At 36.9% G+C, this 21,351-nt stretch overlaps 1 pseudogene; it reads right to left on the minus strand.

Annotated features, from left to right (window-relative positions):
• Nucleotides 1-16,243: 16,243 nt before the first annotated feature.
• Nucleotides 16,244-19,998, minus strand: LOC117973008 (protein mab-21-like 3; annotated as a pseudogene).
• Nucleotides 19,999-21,351: the final 1,353 nt, after the last annotated feature.

Raw genomic sequence — 21,351 nt, forward strand, 5'->3', positions numbered from 1 at the left:
ACAGCCTCTACAGTCAAACCCATATCACCAGCAAGAGTGTCTGTTTTGTATATTCCTGAAAGTGATTTGGCTTGTTATTACAAAACATGTAAAACACTTCATTTCAAAATGATTTTGTTTTTACAAGGACATTTAAAAACACACACACACATATTAGAATTATATATATATATATATATATATATATATATATATATATATATATATATATATATATATAATTTATGTTACAGTACACTTAAGGTTTAGCCCTCAAATTGACTGTTTGGCCTAAGTGGTTAGTTTTTGAGTTTCAGCTTTTACGACCTATTTTCACTAGCGGGGACATGACTAAGTGATCAAGTATGACATGTTACTTTTAACTGGTAAAATGCTTCTAGAAACCAGCCCGGGAGACATTTTTTTCTTCTCTAAACTATAATACCTGACACTAGATTTTATATCTGCTTACCTTATCAATCACAGAGTTCTTTTTAAAAAGCATTTTAGGAATGGTAAACACAAAAATTGTGTATTTTTATTTTAAACGCAATGAATCTTTTTTTTTTTTTTTTCCACTCAAAGTCTGCATGGGACCAGGTTTTTTTTCTAATGTTGTTTTCTGCCTGACAGTGGTCTGGTCATTATGGAAGAACCATATATTTAAACATATGGAAAATCATACATGATAAATAAATGGCCCATACATGTTATGTGTTATATGAAACAACAACAACACCAACTTTGATGTATATAGCGCCTTATCATGTGCAGAACTGCACATCTATAATTCTATTGTTGTTAACTTGGTTTGGTTATACTTTAGCACAAGCTTACAAATATCAGCCATAACTTTGAAACTATCAATCAAAAAATAAAAAGTACACTAATGAGAGTGCTAGTCCAACTGTCTGCTTGTCTGTCCTTATGCCTGTACATTTAACTTAATTTTTTACATGAGCATACAGTAGATAGAGGTCACAGTTAGTGATAGGTAGCTCTAATTTATATTTTAAACCTGTGGCAAGGTATGAATGTCAGTCACGTATTGTTTTAAATTGATTGTCACCCACCCTGACCTCTGTTTACACAGTCAAACCCACATCACCAGCAAGTTTGTCTGTTTTGTATATTCCTGAAAGTGATTTGGCTTGTTATTACAAAACATGTATAACACTTCATTTCAAAATGATTTAGTTTTTACAAGGACATTTAAAAACCTCAAAAAATATCTATTTTAAAAATTCATTTTTATAATAATAATATTTTGCCATATGCAATACACACCTATTTCATAGATGTTATCATTAAAATGATCAAATATGCATTGTATTGGCATTTATGGGTCAATAACTATACAAAAGTCCATTGTCCCCACGTCCAACTCCTATACTAATTTATCAAAATAAATGCGTTTTTTGGAGTAACTCTGAAACATGGAAATATAATTTTAATAAAGAATGTTTTATTATATAAAAATGTTATATTTTAATAGTATTTTTTTTTAAATATAAAAATATATATTTTTAATAGTGTGCAAATTCCTGTCCCCAGTTTTATATGTCACTACCGTAACAAACAGTGTATTGCCCTCTAGTTCAAACGTACATTAGGCCATACCCCTTGATCAGGGGTGCACAACATACGGCCCACGGGACAGACACGGCCCGCTGACTGCTTTAATATGGCCCGACTTTTATATTACGAAGTTCTACATCAGCCTCCGCTCACTGGAAACAAGTAGCGTTCGAAAGAGAGAACCCACACGTGACACACACCCAGTCTACTAACAGTGAGTGGTAGACGCCTCAAAATGCCTTGCACCATGTTAGCCAATATAATTACAGTATAACTTGACAGACAGAGGTGATTAAAGTTTAGAAGTGCTTGGAATATACACAAGCCCAGCCCATTTGAGTGGAATTCTGTCATGTTAGCCAATAGTAATGCAGTACAGTAGACCGTGGAAAGCATGACGTAAGGTTCAGAAACAGGTGCCAGCTAGATGCTAAAACGGAAGACAGCGATTCACTTTTATGGTTGTTGCTCTGTGATTAATTTCAAGGTTCAATATTTTTATACTTTCATAAAATTACGGTAGGCTGCCTCCGTAGCGTCTGAAAACATGTCTGTGTCAAAGCCATGTACAAGTAAAAAAAGAAAAATTGATCTTGAACACAGAAAATTTAACCCAGAGTGGACAGAAAAATATTTTTTTTGCTGAATCCAAACCCAGTGTCTATACATGCCTCATTTGCCCTGAATGCGTCACAGTTGCCAAAGAATACAATATACGGCGCCATTATGAGACAAAACATCCCAAATACAAAGAATTGCTGGGAGAAGCATGAACAAAAAAACTGGAGTCTCTCAAAATACAACTACTGGGGCAGCAAGGTGTTTTTGAACGGAAAAAGAAGGAATCTGAAGCTGCTACAATAGCAAGTTTCAACGTCGCGCAGCGAATTGCAAAATCATCACATCCTTTTACAGATGGGGAATTTGTAAAAGACTGTCTGATGCAAATATGTGATGCTGTTTGCAAAGAAAATAAAGATTACTTTAAAAATGTTTGTCTTTCCAGAACGACTATGCAGCGACACATAGCAGACATGTCCGGAAATAGCTATGATCAGCTAAGCAAATGCAAAAATATTGTGTAATCCTCTGCTGCTCTGGAAAAAAGCAACGATGGCACTGATCCAGCCCAACTTTTAATTTTCGTTCATGGAGTGACAGAAACATTTGAAGTACACCAGGAGCTGGTATCTCTAGTTTCTCTGCATGGCAGAACCACTGGATCTGACATCTTTAATGCTTTTAAGAAAGCTGTTGAAGATTTAAACTTGCAGTGGGATAAATTGGTGGGGGTGACAACCGACAGTGCTCTGGCTATGGCTGGCAAGACTAACGGTTTTATAGGATGTTTAAAAAAGCACATCGGGGATCGAGCTGCGCTGCTGAAGCAGTATCACTGTATAATACACCAGGAGGCCTTGTGTGCAAAATACCTGAATTTTACAGAAATTATGGACTTTGTTGTATCCACAGTTAACTTTATTTGTTCGCGATCTTTGAATCACCGTGAATTTCAGTCTTTATTTGGCGAATAACAGAGCCACTTTCCTGACCTGATTTATCACACTGAAGTGGCTTAGCCGGAGCAATGTCCTAAAGAGGTTATTTTCACTGCGAAAAGAAATAAAACATTTTCTGCAAGAGAAAGGAAGAGAGACGTCTGTCATGGAAGAAATTGACTGGATTGCTGATCTGGCTTTTTTGACTGATATCACAGGACATTTAAATGACTTAAACCTAAGCTGTTCAGAAACCAGCTCAAGAAAGGGCAGCTGACACACTTTGAAACATGTCAACAAGCCTTTCCACGTGAAGAGACATATAACTGGAAACACCATGCAAGTGTCCTGAAAGAACTACATGGGGTGTTTGCCAGCAGATTTGAGCAATTCAAGAGCGAGCGAGCCTCTTTTGAACTCTTTGCGGATCCCTTCTCTGTTGATGCAGAAAGTGTACCTGACGATCTCCAGCTTGAAGTTATTGAACTGCAGTGTTCCACTGCACTGAAGAGCAAACACAGGGACCGGCCTCTCCTAGAATTCTACCGATCACTGGACCACAATCAGTTTCCTAACCTTAGCAGAGAAGCTTTGAAATTGCTGTCATTGTTTGGAAGTACTTATATCTCTGAACAGGTATTTTCCCTTATGAAGCTAAACAAGTCACACCTCAGAACAAGGCTGACAGATGATAACCTTGCTTAGAGTAGCCACCACTTCACTGGAGCCCAATATCCCTCAGCTGGTAACAGAGAAGAACTGCAACATCTCCCACTGATTAATTGGACTGCACCCCAGAGTGAATGTAAGTACTAAAAACTTAAGTTCATTGTGAAAAATTACCATAGCTTAAAAATGGTGTTAAATAATTATATCTCATATATATATATATATATATATATATATATATATATATATATATATATATATATATATATATATATATGGAAAAAGAATTGCACCTGCCTTTCCTAAATTAACTTTTAGTTTATCGTAAGTATGAATAAAGTAGAGCATGTCTAATGCTTTATTTAATGTTTTTATATTTTAGAGTAACAAAGAAAGAGAGAAGGAAAGGCAGTAGCAGACAAAATGTCACAAAGTAGTGCTGACATAGTTAGACGTTTCAGGGAAAAACTAAAACAAGATCCACAAAAATACCAAGAATACCTCAGGCAGGAAAGAGAAAGAAATGCTCGAAGAAAGAATGAGGGCAAACTCAAAAGTGTAAATGAAATGTCAAACAGGGAACAGCAAAGCCAACGCAAAAGGTGGAAGGTTAATCAAAAGAGACACAGACAAGCAGTAAAAAATAGGCAAGAAATTTTTGTTCAGCAACTACACCCCCAAGCAGACCAAGTGATAGTGACAGTGGCAGAGCTGGAAGTGCAGCACAGAGAAGTAGAGGCAGAAAGTATGTGAAAAGGGATAGGGCAAAGGCATACAAAACTATCAAAACATTGAAAGAAGACATTGAGATAAATAAAAAGAAGGCAGGCAAATACAAAAAACAAGTACAGAGATTAAAAGCGAAGCTGCAAATGGGAGTCTCCAAGGTCTAAAACAACAAGTGAATCATTGAAGATGTGGATGCTGAAGAAGATGAGGTTAAGGTGATGCATTGTGCTGGCAGGAACACTCTCTTTTGGCCACGTATCGAAGAAAAAATTTGGTATACTTCAGAAAATGTCATCACTTAGATTTTTGCACCTAAACAAGTGACACAACGCCATGTCCAAGTAGATCCAGTGGTATTTAAGGCAGTGTTTAAATCTAGGGCTATGAACAGTTACTTTTTAAGGATTTCTTCCCTCCAAAATGGATGAACACTTGATCTGAAAGCAGCAGAAATCTTAATTCATATTATGGGTAATTCAATGAAATCCATTTTCGATCCACACTATTACACTTGTTGTCAGATTTTAAAGAATAAAAAGCTACTTTTGTAAACATTCTTGAGAAGAACACAACAACAAATAATAATAATAATAATAATAATAATAATAATAATAATAATAATAATAATAATGTCTATGAAATAGATTTTGCTGCCTGCATTTGGCACAGAAATGTTTCTATTCAGTTTTATTTTTCTGCTACAAGTTAAAAGTTAAGGACATGAATTTGTAATAGCCTGAGCCTTTTTTGTTTGGTGGTTTGATTACTTTAAAGTTAGAAAGCAGTCACTTTTTATGATTGCATGTTCTGAAGTACAAACATTTACAAAAAAATGTTTTTCAGAAGCTGTGCAGTGTTATTTGTTTTTAAAAACTTCTTTAAATAATAAAGAAGTTTGTTATGTTTTTTTCACTGCTAATTTATTTTACATTAAAAAAATATACAAAACATCATGCAATTGCAAAAACTAAATTTATATTTAATTTTTTTTCTTTCTAAATATGAATTATTATTTTGTATTAATATGTATTATTATAATATTTAATCAATATGGTGTGTATTTTTATTTATACAAGATATTTTATTTGTGTTTCAGTAATGACAGATGCAAAACCCCAAAATATATAAAAATGCTAAAATTTCAGCTAGGCCAAGTAAAGTTCCATACAGATAAGCTCTTGAATTACTTGATTCAGATTGTTTCAATGAAAAAAAAAATAACATCAATTTAAAAAACATTTGGAACTCCAGTTTGTCCCATTCCCATAGAATGACCCATATATAATTCACGGGGTGGAGCTAGGCCACCTGTTGTAATGTTTAAGACATAATGTTAATAACAAATAGAACATATAAAAAGGGAGGTTCCGTCATTGAGGAGACCCGACAAACAGGAGGGGGTGCCATCGTCTTTGAGGTGACATGACATACAAAGAGGGGCACCGTCTTTGACGTTACCCGACAAATGAAGAGGCTCGCGAACCGAAAAGAAAACAAAGTTAGTAGATGTTAGAACATATAGAGCGGGGTGTTCCGCCTCTTCAAAAGCCCAACATTATAGAAGGCGGGTTCCGTCGCTGAGGAGACCCAACAAACAGGAGACAGGTCACCGTCTTTGAGGAGACCTGACAAACAAGAGGGGTTCCACTGCTTGGGGCCCTCACATAAATAGAGAGTTCGGTCGGTGGTCCCCTCTGACTCACGGAGAACCCTCGTCTATGAGGTAAATGAAGCGCCACTTAAAGGGTTGGAGAAAGAGGAATCACTAACCCCCCAAAGGATGGACCCCTGACTCCCCACTGAAGATGTTTGAGAAAAAAGGAGAACCGCCAATGCATATAGAAAAGAAGAAAAGAGAGAAAACATTTAACGCAAAAGGAAAGAAAAATGCTTAACATGACACAGGGGTTAGTAACTGTACCCTACTGACTGAAAAACACCCTTTCATTTTTATTTTATTTTTTAGGAGGAAACCTTTTGTGGCCCAGGTGGATAGATCGTCCCATCAATCTAGCAATAGATTGATGGGCAGATGCTATTTCGGCTGGTGAAGAACGAATGTAAGCTTCGACTGCTGATGAGGTTCAGCGTCCTATATTTTTTATTAGATGCTGGTTAATCTTTGCTCTTGCTGCTGAAGTGGCTGCCCCAATTCTGAATGAATACGGAGTGTAGAATTGTGGGGAAAGATCTGCTCTGGAAAACAAAGTGGAGAGCCGAGAACAAAACCAATGTCTTGAGACAACAGACCTGCTTGCATTGATGAATAGGGGATCGGAAGGAGATTTGGGTTTACGTTCTGTAATGTATTTCAGCATGGAAGCATATGGACATAGATGAGAGTTTTTTTTCCCAGTGGACCAGCTTGAATTGAAGAACAAAGGTTCAGACGATGAAATGACCTTGCGTTCTGCGATCGCCTTCAGTATGGAAGTGTAGGGGCACAGAGGAGGGTTGATTTTTGAAAGCTGGATACATTGTCCTTGCTGCAGCTGATCCGTTTTTGAAATTCGAAGGAATAGGATGAAATAGGAATCTTGAATGAGGTTCAGGTCACTACAGCGGATACCTAGAGTAGGAAAGCTGGAAATAGAAGGAACTATACATTTGGAGAATCTCAAAAACCAAAAAATATTGTTAGGCATATGATTCCATCGTTAAATCGTCAAATGGAGAAAAGCAGCCTTGGCGGAGAAAGTAATCAAGTTGCCTAGAATGACTATAGAGATAGCCAGGCGAGCAGGTGGAGCCGAAGAGCACTTGGAAATTCCTGGCAAGAGGAGATGAACAACTAGGATTCATAGTATAGTTGGAGAAGCGAAAGACATCAAACGAAATTGGTGTTGAATTCCTGACAAAATAGTAGCTGGTGCCAAATGTAAAGATTATTTTGCATGAACTATGAAAGCCATGATCCAATTCTGGTTAAATGGAGTAGGATTAATCCTGCTTTGGGAACAGCAAGTCAGTATGTGGTCTAGCCGGTGAAATAAGAGGGGTGATGGAAGTAGCAAGTGCTGCAGCCATGTATGCCTGCGCTGTATTGAGTAGTCTTCTGATAGATGGGTTCAGCTGAAAATTAGCTGGCTGAACTGGCATGTCACTGCTGAAGTTGGCAGAGCTGTAGGGACCAAACGATAATCTGGAAATCGCCATAGTAATTGCATAATAACAGGTGAACTAGAATGATAATATGAACTGAAGATTTGTTTTCGCACATGAAAAGTATTCATATCTTTGATGAAAGATGACCCCATATATGTGCTGCTGCAACTGTTGGGTATATTTGAAGAGCTGTGGATTTTAGATGCAGTAATAGGTTTTCTAGTGACAAAATAACCAAAAACTAGAAAACCATTAATTGTTAAAAAACCTCCAAATCTCTTAAATGAAATGTTCATAAATAAGGCCAGGTGGAGAGGTGCTGAAATGAAATCATCATAGAATATAGAACAGGTCGATCCAATGTTGACTGAGAACCAACCACATTTAATTGTCTTTTCTAGCTTCTGATGAAATATTAATGTAGGAATCCAAGTTTTTTGCTGTTGATGAAAGAGCAAGTAAATCGAAATATGAAATGTCCGACCTTGGGGAAAATGCGAATTACAAATTAAAATGGTCCAGCAAAGACAGCGTGCGTGTTTCTTGATCTGAAAGTTCTGAATAGGGTAACGAATATAGTTGAGTTTAGATATAGAGGGCTTACTTAAAACATCCAGTGCCAGTATGATTCCTAGAAATTGCAGAGGCTGAACAGATCGTTTCCATCACTAGATCTTGAGAGATTAAAGTATTTGAGAACGGTAAAAATGGCAAACAAGGACAGGTAGATGATGACACTTAAAGATCCCACGCAGATGAAGAAGAACAGCTGGAATGGAGTGTAGTGATGAAGGAATGGATATCACATTATACTGATGTTGTATTCCAGATAAGTAGACTTTGATAGTGAAAGAGTCTTTGGAAAGAACAATAAAAAGTGAGAATCCAATCTTGATTGAAAGGGGTTGAGGAAATCCATTTTAGGCCAGAAATTGTTGAGAAAAGTACTCTAGCCGGTGGTGTAGGATGATCAAGTTGAAGGGTGAGAGTAGATGCCATGTATCCTGGGCTGAATCCAGGAGATTACTAAGGAGAGATTTAATTGAAGATGTGATTGCGGAGCTTCCAGAGGCATTGGATGAGCTGCAGAATTTATGAAGGAATCTGGATATCTGTATCTGAGCTAATTCACTGGCCATGTTATTATGAGTACCGGGAAAGTGGTGTCTTGAATAAAAAGGATTGGAACCTGAAATCCATATTAGACGATAGAGAAGTTGCATGACCAGTGACAAAGAGGACTGGTCAAGAGGGCTGAAGAGAGATAAATTATACAAATGTTGGGGCAGATTGATACAATGTGTGCGGTGGATCGAAGATGTAGATTTGCTGCAAAACCTATTGAACTGATCGGGAACAGTATATGAACGCATTATCCATCGTGAGGTAAGAGGATGCTTTCTATTATATTATAGTTCTTCAATGTCTGCTGGCAGCTCCACACATTAATTATTAGCCTTTTAAAGTAAACATTTCAAACCAAGCTCCAGGTAATAAATATTTGATGGAAAATACAGGGCTTTCTTACACAAGTATATAGATACTAGCTTAAACACACAATTTGTGGTGTTATACTACCCTCTAGTGGTTACAATTACTACTACTATTTATTTCTTAGCAGACGCCCTTATTCAGGGCGACTTACAATTGTTACAAGATATCACATTATTTTTACATACAATTACCCATTTATACAGTTTTTTTTTTTTTTTTTTTTTTTTTTTTACGGGAGCAATCTAGGTAAAGTACCTTGCTCAAGGGTACAGCAGTAGTGTCCTCCACTGGGGACTGAACCCACAACCCTCCGGTCAAGAGTCCAGAGCCCTAACCACTACTCCACATGCACGAGTCCGCTTTATTTGAGCAAGAGGGTAAACCAAGAATGCGTTGTAAAACACAAAACCAAGACAATTTCGCCATGAGGAACACTTTTTTCTTCCCCCAAACAAGCTGGGGATCCAGACTTGAATGAGAATTGAATCAAATCAATGTCCTACCCATTATGATTTTGTGTCTCAATTACTGAAAGAAAGTTGCAATAGATCGCTGCAGCTGGGAGATTGTATGGAACTACTGCAACGTGATGACTGAGAGATCTATTGCCGATATGGGCGTGGAGAGACAAGGCTGCATTGGCATCTGCAATGGTGAGAAAGTAAACAGCATTGGTAATGCTGATAATGAGTGAATCCAGGCGATTGTGCACCGAAGGGCATCGTTGAGAGCTGAATTAAAGCTTGCTGTTTTTTGATATTATAAAAGGGGTTAAAGATCATCTGCACTACTGGATCTTGTAATGCAGACTGAGAGTAAAATGTTGGCGGCTTGAACCAGCTGGGGGAGCGGCACTGCTGCTGCTTGAGTACTGGATTGCAACCGGAAAGAAAATACCTTTTATGAACAGAGCTTTCAGGATTCTGTGAACAAGTCAATCTTTACAAAGATGCGCTGGAAATGCATACCAAGGAAGATTTCTCTAGCAGTCAGAATACTAGATACAGTTGCTGCATGATCGAGTACTGTACCTCTGCGGCTGATAATATGGAAGGTCGGCGTTGTGCGGAGTCAGGCTTCAAGAAATTAATCTATTCAGTCTTGAACAAAGAAGACTATGCGGCGATCTGACACCCTGGGATTCTTCAAGAAGCTGCTTGATGAGATTCTGGGATCACTAAGCTACTAACAACCAAACAAGCAAGATGGGCCAAATGGCCTCCTCTCATTTCTAAACTTTCTTATGTTCTTATGACAAAAGTATTTGGGCAATCAACATATTTCATATGAAACCCATTCGTGCTAATTATTGACAATTATCATGACTGAAAACCAACATCTGATGATAAATACATAATCATCAAGTGCTGAAAAATAAATGGGAAATTAGTGATTCAAAAAAGCGACAAAAGTGGTTAAAACTAAGGAGTACCGCAACAATCTCAAAATGGCAGTGATACAACTAAACAAAAAAGGAGAAACGACCAGAAAAATAGTAGAAAAACTCGGTTTACCAAAAACCACTGTGTGGGCTATTATTGAAAAACACAGGAGAACAGGAACTACTGCAACTAGCTCCAGGTGTGGAAGACCAAGAAAGATTTCTGCAAAATCTGGAATAAGAATCGTTTGAGCAGCCCGGCAAAATCCTCGGATTACTGCAAAAAGATTTGACACAAGAATTGATAGAAGATGTTCAAGAAATTCACGAGCGAACAATTCAATGATACCTTATCAAGATGAATGTCCATGGGCGAAAACCAAGATGCAAACCATTGTTAAAAACAATACATAAAAGAAAGTGATTGGAGTTTTCTATTGAATACTTGATGAAGCCTGATGAATTCTTCAACCAAATTTTATGGTCAGACGAATCCAAAATATAACTTTTTTCACCAAGAAAGCAACAATATGTTTGGAGGAAGAGAGGAGAAGAATTTAAAGAAAAGTTAGTCATGCGCAGTGTTAAACATGGTGGAGGTTGTGTGATGGCATGGACTTGTTTTTCTTCCTCAGGCACTGGGGACCTTTGTATTGTAGAAGGATCAATGAATGCTGCAAATTATCAAGACATTTTACACTCTCATTTGTTACCCAGTGCTAGAAAGCTTATTGGATGGAAGTTTGTATTACAGCAGAATAATGACCCTAAGCATTCTGCAAAGTCCACAAAGGAATTTCTGAGAAAAGGAAGATTACAGTTCAGTTATGGATTGGCCATCTCAGTCCCCAGACTTGAATCCCATCAAGATATACACTTGAAGGCTGCTGTTGCAAAAAGAAGTCGATTGCAGAACTGAAAACTGTGTGTGTTGAAGAATGGGCACAAATATCTCCGGAAAGATGCCAGGAACCGGTTTCAAAATACAAAAAAAGACTGCAAGCTGTAAAGGAAACAAAGGGTGGGCACACAAAATACTAATGTAAGGGTGCCCAAATACTTTTGTCAAAGTATGAAATTAGTTTTTGCATGTTATTTTTCATTTTATGCATGTTATGTAATACTTTGTTGTTTTATTATAAAGCTGAATCTATGCATGTGTTGTACAGCAGTGCATGCATCACTTATCAATGTATAAATTGATAAGTGTGGAGTAGTGGTTAGGGCTCTGGAATCTTGACCGGAGGGTTATGGGTTCAATCCCAGGTGGGGGGACACTGTTGCTGTACCCTTGAGCAAGGTACTTTACCTAGATTGCTCCAGTAAAAACCCAACTGTATAAATGGGTAATTGTATGTAAAAAATAATGTGTACAAAAAATAATGTAATTGTAAAAATAATGTGATATCTTGTAACAATTGTAAGTCGCCCTGGCTAAGGGCATCTGCTAATAAATATTTTAATAGAAAGCACTTTCTTTGTGGTTTTTCTCTTTTTTTTTTTTAACAGCCCAAATACTTTTGTCTGCGACTGTATATATAATTCTAATTTATGTTACAGTACACTAAGGTTTAGACCTCAAATTGACTGTTAGGCCTTAGTGGTTCATTCTTGAGTTCTAGCTTTTACAACCTTATTTTCACTAGAGGGGACATGACTAAGTGATCAAGTATGACATGTTACTTTTAACTGAGTAAAATGGTTCTAGAAACCAGCCCAGTAGACATTTTTTGTTTCTACTCTAAACTATAAAACCTGATACTAGATTTTGTATCTGCTTACATTATCAATCACAGAGGTCTTAAAGAGCATTTTAGGAATGGAGAACACAACATCGTGTGCTTATATTTTAACTGCGATTACTCTTTTTTACCGGCAGATTAAGGATTTAAAATATTACGAGATGCAATAATCTATAGGGCCACCATTTGGGAAAGGAAAATACTTGTCAGCAATGCCATGATGCCCGTGTCCTTGTAGCATTTTCTAATGTGAAAAAAAATTGTAAATAATGGATACATAAGAAATATAACACAAATTATATTTTACACATATTTGTGATAGGAATATAATATAAAACTGAACTAAATATATATGTTGATGTATTTTAGATATAATTTGGTTAAGTAATTTATATACAAAATAATTTATATATTTTCATGAATTATAGCATTATCTGATTATATGGCCACAATTTGTCATTAAGATAATAAGAAAACAAAGCAGATTTTAAATAAAATAAGAAAAGAAGGGTTGTCATAAAAATGTCAAATGAAAAAAAACAAACAGATAAAGCAAAGAAAAATGATCTCATAAAATGGTACGGTATCAGCTGAATTGCATTAAATGGGAAGTTGCACCAAATAATGTATAATGTGATCACAGTTTTTGTTTATGACCTAGTCAACTACCATTTCCTTGTCCCTCATTTTCAGTGTACAGATTCCCTAAAGGTTAATGGAATTTTAAGAGAGACTCACAGTGGGCAGATTTTATGAAAGATATACAGTGGGGTGCTGACAGGAGTGTTTTGTTTGTTTTTTGTTTTGTTAAGAATGACAGTGAATCCAGTTGGTCCTTGCAGCAAGCATTAAATGTGGGCCTGTCATTGCTGGCTTGAAGGAAATCTTTTGGGGTTGCTAGGCAACCTTAGCCACGTTTCAAAGCCTTTGGTTAAAGAGTGAACCCTGGATTTGTTTCTGCTCAAGGCTTGAACAGAAGATTTCGTTTTTTTAAATTAAATAATACAAAATTGAAGAGGACCATATGTTTTTCCAGTGGGAAGCAAAAACAGAGATTGCTGATAATGAGAAGTACAGATCTACTGTTATTAGACATTGAGAATAAACAAAAGCTTCGAACAGCTTGTAACACAATTAAGGAAAGAGATCAGAAATCAGAAGTGACAGATCCCAGCAAACCCCCAAAGTGAAACAAAGATATATTATGGTTTGTGAGTAAAAAGAAATAATTGGGCCAACTGTCATTTCTAATATACACTATATAGCAACAAGTATGGATTTGTATCCTTGTACTCATCTCAGCTCGGCCCTTTTTACGAGTGATGTTCGTGATCTATCTGTGTTGCAGTCACTTAATGTACTTGCCTTACACCTGAATGTCCATAACTCACAAGTGAAATGAGTTTAGCCATTCTTCGTAGACAGATGTCTATACAAAGACCACTGTCATCTCTGAATAACAAGAGGTCATCTAGGCCAGGGTTCATTGGCCTTCTCCTCAAACTGTGTTTCAAGCTTTCAAGCATTCATACTGTAAAACCTTCAACTTGACAGGCTTCTTGTGCAACACTATATATATCAAGAGATTGTATTTTGGCATGGCTCAGTGATTTTGGTCACAAGAGCCCCTTTCACACAGACACGTTATTACGGCTCAAAGCCAGCACTGAAGCAGCTGTGTTAATACTAGCACAGAGTGGAAATACTTTGTGACAGCTCTGAACTACCTCACAAGGCAGGTCAGGGACGGAACAGACCTGTCTTAACTGCCTATGTGAAGAGCTATGCCGGCACTGAAGAGCTATAGTGGGCGTGGATTAAAAGGCAACATCCCACGAGCTACATATAGAGGATACCATAAAATGCAATACAATGTGAAACCAACAGTGTGCCTGAAGCTCCTGCAATTTGGCACTTAGCAGGTTGTTATATTAGCAGTGCATAGGGAGTAGAGCAGGATGAATTTTTGCAGTGTGCGTGAAAAAAAAAAAATTCAAATATAAGTACTGAACCTAAAAGTCTTTGTTACCTCATATTCTAATGGATGACTGCCAACTACATGATGGGGAGCCAGCTGTTTCTCACAGGTCTCCTTGAGGCTCAGTTGCTGAAACAAACATGCAGATTGAATATGACAGATGAGCACACCGATGGAATGTGTCTGTAAGTGTTGTACACACAGCCCAAGGAGTCTGGCACTTCCATACATTTGACAGTGAAGTTCAGGGTTTGTTGACAGGAGCTCCTAGGTTTTTAATATAATAATAATATATTTATATAGCACCTTTCCTAATGGACCACCATCACAAAGCACTTCACAGAGGTAGGCTGTGAACTGTGCATTCTATGCAGAGTAACTTACAATAGGACATTGATTTAACATCTCATCCACAGGATGGAGCACAAGGAGGTTAAATGACTGGCTCAGGGTCACACAGTGAGTCAGTCAGTGGCAGAGGTGGGATTTGAACTGCTGACCTTCTGGTTACAAGCCCTGGACTTTAACCACTGGACCACACTGCCTCACTCACTCACCCAAGTAAAAAATTTGGTTTAATTAAAAAAGAACTCATTGAAGATTGACTATATATTCCAAAAAAAAGCCTTTCTGCTTAAACTGCAGTGGCTACAGCGTATGTACTGCTGACACACTGGAAGGTTTTCATTCAGTTTGACCATTCACTCCACTAGATGGCTAATGCGTGTGACGTGATTTTCTTCTCACAAGCTATTTATCAATTTAATTTTGCTTTTGAACACCTATGATGCCTAAAACACTTTTTTTTGGAACAAGTCGTTGCTTCCTTGGATGTTCTGTTTTATCAGTGTCATTTCAAATAAAAATGACAGCACATTAACTACCTGTGATTCACAGATTGTGGATAGGGAAGCAAATGTGTGAATTATACTACCTGATTCAAAAGTTTTGCTGTCTCTCTCTCTTCAAGGGCAAGCTGTTAAGGCTCTAATTCAGAAGCGGACTCACTCTTCTGATTTTAATGACATTCTTTGTGCTTTTAAACAAACAAAAAAAATACATTAATTAAAACATTTAAAAACAGTTGTGAAGAGATATAATATGCTATGCAGCATGCACACAAGTTAAAGGATTAGCCAAAAAATAAGATATACACGATTGATTTTTAAAGATTGCGATTTAACTCTGAAAAAAAACCACACACACACGCACACGCGCACACACGTGCACACACACACGCACACGCACACACGCACGCACACACACACACACACACAGAACACACACACACACACACTCTCTCTCTCGTTCCCCCATTAATGTTAACAGAGAGGTGCATTAAAAAAAAAAAGATTTAAAAAATAGTGAATAAAATAGTAGAACCCGATTAATGAATGACTTACGATTCCTAACAAACATTGGACATGTAACATACATTAGAACATTAGAAAAGGTCAACACTGTGAGCAGTAATGCCAGGATTAAAAATATTAAACTAAAACATCAAAGCATATGCCACCTCATCCACATTGTGGGGTTAGGGTTAAACTTTTCAAAGTGTCATACTGTAGTTAGGTGCAAGGAGGAGGAGGCTGGGAGTGAATCGGTGAGTATATAATCATGCTTTTCACCTCATCACTCCTGCGTCACCTGACACTGCCTGTTACACCAACACCGCTTTTAACTCATTTAAAGTTTGTGATGGATTAAATACAGTTTTATTTACAAGAAGACATTGACAACAACCTAACACAGTTTCATGGATAACCAACTTTATTGAATCCATCAAAACAGTCTTTGTAATAGTTCCCCAAGATTTATCAAATAAATGACATCATGAATTATTACATGAGCTCAAAAACATTTAGAAAGAAAGAAAGAAAGAAAGAAAGAAAGAAAGAAAGCCTATGTTGCAGTCATTTTTGCAGGCTTACAATAGTTTTCTCAAGACTGTACTGCATTTACCGTGCTTTTCCAAGGCTAATTGGTTTTTACCATGCTTTACTACAGTTCCCAGGGATTCATTTTGCTTGTCTGTGCTGAACCATGACTTTTTCTTTGCTAAATTCTGTTTTCTCGTATCTTTACGTTAGTGGATGTAGAGCCCAGGATTCTCTATGAAATCTGACATTTTCTTAGCCATGATGTCCAGCTCGATGGTGTTGGTGTATTTTAGCAGGTTGTAGCCCCTCACAAAGAAGTGCCTCAGGTACCTCTGGCTCACACACTTGTGAAGCTTCTTAACAAGCCGCAGGAAACTCTTTTTAAACTTCAGCCAGTCTTTGCTACCGGGGTATTTTTCACAAGTCCACACCAGCAGTGTCTGAAAAAAAGAAATGCAAAACAAAAAAAAAAACACTGATGTTGCATTGATGTAAACCTGGGCTGGTTTTCTTATATATACAATATGACAACCGTTTAAAGCAACTTGACTTATCCATTGACAGAGAAGGGTCTAGTCTCTGAGAAAATTACATTTTCCACTTTGATTAAAGCTTGACAATTATTTTTTTAAATATATATGTATGCATACATATAATATATTATTATTTTGGATTATTAATTAATTTTGTATTCCTGTTACTGTATTATTATTTATTTCTTAGCAGACGCCCTTATCCAGGGCGACTTACAATTGTTACACGATATCACATTATTTTTACATACAATTACCCATTTATACAGTTGGGTTTTTACTGGAGCAATCTAGGTAAAGTACCTTGCTCAAGGGTACAGCAGCAGTGTCCCCCATCTGGGATTGAACCCACAACCCTCCGGTCAAGAGTCCAGAGCCCTAACCACTACTCCACACTGCTGCTAATATGGCTGTATTACGTTTTAGAGCTCCCACTATTTGTTTGTATCTATTTGTTCATGTTTTTATTTTCTGGAAAACAAAAAACAATTGTTCAAAAAAAAAAAAAAAAAAGCTTGACAATTTGAGGATTTTTTTTTATTTGCAGGCGATCTCTCTGTCTATGTGCACAATATTAATGTTTTTAAATACATTTTATATATACATGATTTAAACTATATTTGACAAGACATCAAAAACTTCTAAAAAGAGTCACTGTGACACATGAAATGTGTCTGAAAATACAAAATTCTGTAAGTAATGACATCTAGTAGTGTCAGATCTTCTTTTATTGTATTTCAGTTATATTTAACATATTTTGTATTTATTTAAATCATTTTGTAACCCATGGGGGACCAAGTTAGTTACCAGGACCACTGCCTCTAAATTGAACTAATTAACACAAATCAGCCATTCACACGATGTAAGTGGAAACTTCATACAGGTATGACCGAAAGCTTGAACTTACTGGTGAGGTTACAGCTTTCGATGGAGGTCTCCAGTAGTTCTTTGAAGAGGTTCCCTACTTTGGCCGGGACGATGTCCCCCTCAATGGCCACACTGGAGTTGTGCCACTCCTGGTCAGCTGGTGGTGAAGCTCTCCAACTCCAGCCACTGGTGCAGCTTCTCTGGCTCGCGCACAAGGGAGAGCAGCTTGGAGCCACTCAAGGTGTAGTAGCGCCACTGCCTTGCTCTGCGCTCCTTGTACCCTGAGAGGTCCCTAACAGGGACAGAGACCAGGAACAACGTGGGGGTAAGAACCTGAGAAACAAAACAGAACAAAATGCTACTATATCTTATCGTTTAACTCTTTTACCAGAGGAATTATCTATTTTGTATACATTCAATGTGCCCACTAGCTAAGGGGAAGTATCTGTTTGCAATTTTGCACATTAGTGTTAAAATCCATAAATTAATTACATTAGAATAGAAATAAATGAACCACTGTTGCTTATGTATACCGTAGAACTCAACACAACTTATACAGGTCTAGACAAGATGAAGCCACTAAAATCTCCAAACCTCCAGGCAGCAAGATAACTCAAAGCAGCAGACAACTGCTGGGCTATGGATGGACAAATAAGTACAAGATGGTGGGGAGTTAAGCGGTTGAAGGGGAAGCAGAATGTCTGCTTTTACATTTGGAAATGTGTAGTCCTTTGTAAACACAGGCAGTAGGTAGGTGGGGTTACAGAGATGTTAAATTCCTATGTACCTGGACTGAACGCATCTTTTCCTCTCAGAAGAGCTGACCATTTGCTGACCAAAGCTGGCTGATCCTGACAGAAATAGTGAATGAAAGTATCATACAATTAGACATTAGAGCTTGAATTCAAATCAAATCGAGAAACGTTATGAGGTAGCATCATCTTGAGCCCATTTTCATTTAACACTTGAGAAGGTTTATGGTTTATATATGACAGCATAGATGTACTTTTACAAAGACATAAGCAATAGTTTTACCAGAACATTAGAAAAGTTACTATCTGGTGCCACCTAGCTGTAGATTTGCACATACATGTATCTAACACTGACCAATACCCCCTGTACATTAAAAGAAATATAATGCTACTGTGATTGGTAAGATTGGAGCCTTGAAATAAAATATATTACTGGTTTGCTGGTGCACTTCTAGGATTAAACTAACATTATTTTGCACTATAAATCCAATCAGGTTGAAAATTAGCCATTTTATATACCTATATATCCCCCTGGATTAAAATCCTAAACAAATACCACATTACTGTACTGTATAAATAACCCTGTTAGAGAAGGCTGTAGACACCAGATTATCGTGTATTCTGCACTATTCCAGATACATCCAGTTCTACCTCAGTGTTTTTTGTTTTTTTAAACTTCAGTTTATACCAGGGGTTATCAACCTTTTTTGAATCATACCACATTTTAGCATTTGTTTTTTAAAATTGCTATAATTACCACCCCTTCCCTTCCCCTCTCCCCCTCTCTGATAGAGAATCACTGGTTTAAACTGTACATTATTTTTGGACTCCCTACCTGTGTTGAGTTCACACTTCTCCCAAAACAGTACTGGGTCAGTATTGAGACACAGAGCAGTGTACATACATGTACTATTATTATTATTATTATTATTATTATTATTATTATGATTATTATTATTATTAACACATTAGGGACATGTGACTATTTACTTACTTTGACGTTATCATTGTGGATTCCTGAGTTGGAGATTGACTGAAACCTCCCGTCCTTTCTGCTGACTTCTGCAGTCAGGGCCTGGATGACTTTCTGTACCTCCTCCACGGTTTTCAAAACCTGCCGGTGTCGGAGATGCACCTACACACAGGCAGCAGACGATTTGCCTCATCCTCTAACATCGCTCTAGCACATTAATCATGAACACTACACTCATGGTCATAAATATCTTCATCAACAAAATTGCAATCAATTTGGAGAATTTTTTTAAATTTTAAAATCAAAACAAAGAGAATTAAATGTCTGTACACGATTGTGCGGTAAATGCATGTGCAGTCTGCTTCCAACCATTTCCATTTAACATTTGCTATTTTTCATGGCCTATTAATTGAGCTAACAATGCCTTTTGTGGGTTTTCTGTTTTAGCTGGTCTGAACTGGCATTGTTGTGAGCTACATCATACATCAATGGTGTTAATAACATACTCTATATACAGGGACACATGATGTGACCCCAAGCAGAAATACATCTTTATTAAGACATAGTGAGTGTACAGTAGGTTGTTGCCTCAGCATTACATTTAAAGTCCTACTCACATACAAATTACCTTTAAACACACTTTATATTTCTTTCTTTTTGAATTACAAAAAGCTTTCAAACATTTTTATTAAACGCACAATGTAAAGAAAAAAATGAGGTCAATTGACTTTTTTTATTGTGCCATTTTGTAATGTCTACACTTTATTTTGTCTGGTCATGTCCACGGGCCCTGCTGGAGAGCACACCGTGACCTTTACATCTTATACTCTATCCATACTACCGAAATCATGTAGAATCATCACACATTGCAACCACATGATTGCCATTCACTTCATTTACAGTCCTGATTTCCACCTGGGTCCTATATTCCTGCACGCATATTGCTGCATGATGAATACTTGCATCAAACTCAGTCATACAATTTAGAAAAAGAAGAAAAAAAAAACAAACCTTAGTCTCTTGGCCAAGTTTAATGTCTTATATGTTATAGTGTTATGTGGCCTGTCATTGAAATAATGATAATAAAATAAACCTCTTTTGGTGAGTTTTAAGAGGTCATGGTTCATTGGGAATTTCTTAAGCTTGAAGAAATTCTTAAATGATAATGATATTAGTGTTATTAATGTTAATATACCCAATGGCATAATACCCCATGTTATAAAAATATATATTTACTGTTTTTTGTTGTTGTATATCTTACAAAAATGTTCTTATAACCATTTTGATCTTAAAACATGAAAAATTATATGAATTTTGAAGCTCACACTGAACTAAACAATTAGGTTACTAAAGACTGTTGTCAAGAGACTCAATATACAGGAATCCATCAGCATTTGGCACATTAATACAATGTGACTAATTCAATATCATTGACTCCCAAATAGTGGAAATGTTTCTAATTTGGTTTTCAGACTCACTGAATCGATTACAGCTCCCCTAATGAATGGAAAAGGGTAACAAGGATGGAATTACAAGGAAACAGCACTTGTATTATTATGGTTTGAAAGGCTTTAAAATCGTCGTATACATGGGGAAATGCAAAATGTAACTTACTATTCAAATCGTAATTGTGGAAAATACATCCAGGAAAAGCTGGGTTAACATAGTGCTTGTGTTTACTTTATTTTAAACAAAATGCATTTGTGCAGCTTGCTCAGTCACTTAGAGATTGTTGGCTTGAAAACACATACTTGCTTTAAAATCTGCCTCACCTCTGTCTGCATACATTTGTTGGTAGTTGCTTTGCCTTCGCCCAGGACCAGTCCTAGTGCTTCATCAAAATCTCATCATCTTCAGATTTGCGTCTGATACATCTGTTTTACTGCTGTGCTGTCTTTTGCCTACTTTGCAATTTGTTGGATATTTATCTTGGCCTTTTTTAATATCGCTGACAATTTCCTGATAGCGTATTCCCATTGCTGAGTATGATACTGCTGTCAAGTTTAAAAAAATATTTTTAATGTTTTTTTTTTTTTCATTGAAAGTGTAACATGTTTGCATTTATCAATACTTACCATTTCAGTAGGTTAACGTTTGTTTTTCAAACTGGATTCTGGTTGCATTGTAGGCATGGTTGAGTGATTGCATACGTACAGCTAAAAGGAGGTGTTAGGTTGACTGGGCCTTTT

The sequence above is a fragment of the Acipenser ruthenus genome, chromosome 9, assembly GCF_902713425.1.
Source record: "Acipenser ruthenus chromosome 9, fAciRut3.2 maternal haplotype, whole genome shotgun sequence".
NCBI lineage: Eukaryota > Metazoa > Chordata > Actinopteri > Acipenseriformes > Acipenseridae > Acipenser > Acipenser ruthenus.